This window comes from Empidonax traillii, unplaced genomic scaffold (genome assembly GCF_003031625.1).
Source record: "Empidonax traillii isolate 1590-97213 ecotype Southwest subspecies unplaced genomic scaffold, ASM303162v1 scaffold2030:size82362, whole genome shotgun sequence".
NCBI lineage: Eukaryota > Metazoa > Chordata > Aves > Passeriformes > Tyrannidae > Empidonax > Empidonax traillii.
The window spans coordinates 41,847-44,956 of NW_020957223.1; the positions used below are offsets into that span (position 1 = coordinate 41,847).

At 53.3% G+C, this 3,110-nt stretch overlaps 1 protein-coding gene across 2 annotated transcripts in view; it reads right to left on the reverse strand.

Moving 5' to 3' along the window:
- The window catches only part of HORMAD1 (HORMA domain containing 1), an 11,877-nt gene extending 11,455 nt beyond the window's left edge, over window positions 1-422 (reverse strand). The window contains exon 1 of one of the 2 annotated variants that reach the window (XM_027909293.1): window positions 315-422. The gene's annotated coding sequence lies outside the window, so the exon portion shown is untranslated. The remainder of the gene's footprint in view (window positions 1-314) is intronic. The other variant, XM_027909290.1, reaches the window with a different exon arrangement.
- Between the last annotated feature and the right edge of the window lie 2,688 nt (window positions 423-3,110).

Genomic DNA, 3,110 nt, shown 5'->3' on the forward strand with positions numbered 1-3,110 from the left:
AGGGGCTGAGGGCCAGGGGCTGCTGAGGGTGAGGGCACCGGCCCTGGGCACTGCGAGGACACCCAACCCGGGCACTGAGGGGACACCCGACCCGGGCACTGAGGGGGCACCAGACCCGGGCACTGAGGGGACACCAGACCTGGGCACTGGGGGGACACCCGGCCCAGGCACTGAGGGGACACACGGCCAGGGCACTGAGGGGACACCCGGCCAGGGCACTGAGGGGACACCAGACCCGGGCACTGAGGGGACACCAGACCCGGGCACTGCGGGGACACCCGACCCCGGGCACTGCAGCACCGTCCCCCCCTCACCCTCAAGCAGCGCCGAGCCACTTCCCTCAGCCTCTTCCCGCCTCGTCCCTCAGGCTCGGCCGGGCGGCTTTTCCCGCCCCGTCCCTCACGGGGGCTCCGGGAGGGGCCGTGCGCAAACCCCGTGAGGGGGGCGGGGGGGGGGCGAGGGCCGCCCTCAGCTCCCGCCCGTGAGGGAATCGTGGAGTATCCTGAGGGAAGGGAACCGCGGGGATCATCCAAATCCACCTCCTGCCCCTGCACAGACACCCCAAGAATCCCACCCCGTCCCTCAGGGCGTTGTCCAAACGCCCCTGGAGCGCTGGCAGCCTTGGGGCCGTGCCCACTGCGCTGGGGAGCCTGTTCAGTGCCCAACCATCCTCTGGGGGAAGAACCTTTTCCTGATATCCCCCTAACCCTGACAGAGCTCCAGCTGCTCCCTGGGGTCCTGTCACTGCCCTCCTGAGGAAGCTCCAGACCCCCGAGCTCTCCCCTCAGTCGGTTCCACAGGTCCTGGGGCAGCAGCGACCCTCCCAGATCTGTAAAATAACCAAAGGCAAAGGATGAAAGAGGCTGGAGTCGCTGCTGGGACAAGCTTTTGTCCTGTGTAAGGAACAGGTTGCCCACAGAAGGTGTGCCTGCCCCTGGATCCCTGGGAGTGTCCAAGGCCAGCTCAGAGCAACCTGGGATAGTGGAAGGATTCCCTGCCCATGGCACAGCGGTGGGACTGGGTGAGTTTTAAGGTCCCTTCCAACCTAAACCAGTTTGGTTTATAGAATCCTGAGGGACACACAAGGATCATGGAGTGCAACCCCTGGCCCTGCACAGACACCCCAACAATCCCCCCCCCGTCCCTCAAGGGATTGTCCAAACCCTCGTGGAGCTCTGGCAGCCTTGGGGCTGTGCCTGCTGCCCAGGGGAGCCTGTTCAGTGCCCAAACCACCCTCAGGGGGAAGAACCTTTCCCTGAGATCCAACCTGACCCTCCTCACAGCTCCCAGACCTCCCAAACCGCAGCTCCAGCTGCTCCCTCGGGTCCTGCCCCTGCTCACACAGAGCAGGGACGAGCTGCAGCCCCTCGAGGTCTCCCCTCGGTCCCCTCCGGGATGAACAATCCAAGTGCCCTCAGCAGCTCCTCGTGTGGCCCCTCCAGACCTGGATCTTGTCCTGCTTTCAGCTGGGAACGAGTTAATTCCTGCCCAGCGGCTGTTCCAGTGCTCTGTGTTTTGGATTTGGGATGAGAAGAAGGGGGTGGATAACACGTGGGTGGTTTGGGTTTTTGCTAAGTCGTGTTTATCCCAAGTCAAGGACCCTTTCTTTTGTTTTGTTTTGTTTTTTTTTATCTCCTGCTCTGCCAGAACTGGGAGGGAGGAAAGCCAGGACCAGTGACCTGAGCTATCCAAAGGGATATTCCACCCCACAGATCACCACTGCCAGTCCATAAACTGGGGGTAAGTTACCTGGGAAGGGAGGTCTGACATCGGTCAGAGGGCGGTGAGCAATTGCATCGAGCATCAATTAGTTTCTTCCCCCCTTTTATTATCATTATTATTATTATTTACCATTATTGCTGTATTTTACTCTGTAAACCAACTCCCAATATTCATTTTAAAAAAATCACAGAATCATAGGGTGGTTTGGGTTGGGATGGGAACTTGAAGACCATCATGTTCCAACCCCATGAGCCTCCTAAAAGCAGTTTCTTCTCCTTGAACGTGGCCTGGCCGAGATAAACCTCCTTATCAGGCCCAAAGTCTTCCTTTTCAAGGCTCAGACATCCCCTTGCACACTTGATCTGGGTGAAAACAGCCCTGCCTCCTGTGACAGATGAAAATAATCCCCAAGAATCCTAAATTGCTGGGATAAATAAAACCCTCTAACACTGGTTTTTTTGGGTTTTTTTTAGCATGACTTTCTTTCTGGCCAGAGATTTGTGATAATATCATTCATATAATTCCTGACGAAGTTAAAGAGGGGACACCAGGCACCTCCACCCCAAACTTCAGCGGGGGCAAAAAGGAAGGTGAGAATTCAGGCTCTGCTTTGGGAAAAGGGCCATGGATAACAGATGTGGGAATAAAAGAGAGGGAGCTGGGAAGAGGTGATGGTCGAGGAACATTCCAACCCCTTTGCTGCCTGCAAAAAAATTGGATTTGGTTACCAATTTAAGGCAATAATTATGACTCGAGAGAGGCATGGAGTATTTATTATTATTTATTTATTATTGATTATTTATTTATTAGTATTTATTTCAGAGTTGGCTTTCGTGGGGTTCCACAAACCAAGCACCCCAAGCAACAAAACTTCTTATATTGATACATTTTAGCCAACACAGGAATTAGTGTTCCCTGGCTTTGTGGTTCCATGATTTCCTGATTCTGTGATTCCATGAGCCTATGATTTCATGATTCTGCGGTTCCATGATGTAATGATTTTGTGATTCTATAATTCCATGACCCTATGATTCTGTGATCCTGTGATTCCATGATTCTCTGATTCCATGACTCTATGATGCTGTGATTCTGTTTTTCCATGACCCTGTGATTCCATGATTCCGTGATTCCAGGAATCTCTGATTCCATCATTCTATGTTCCATGATTCCATGATTGTGTGATTCCATGATTCCATGGCTCTGTGATTCCATCATTCTATGATTCCATGACTCTGTGATTCCATAATTCCAAGATTCTGTGGTTCCACGATCCTGGGATTCCATGATTCCCTGATTCTGTGATTCTATGACTCCGTTATTCCCTGATTCCATGATTCCATGGTTCTGTGATTCTGCTATGCCATGATGCTGTGATTCCATGATCCTAT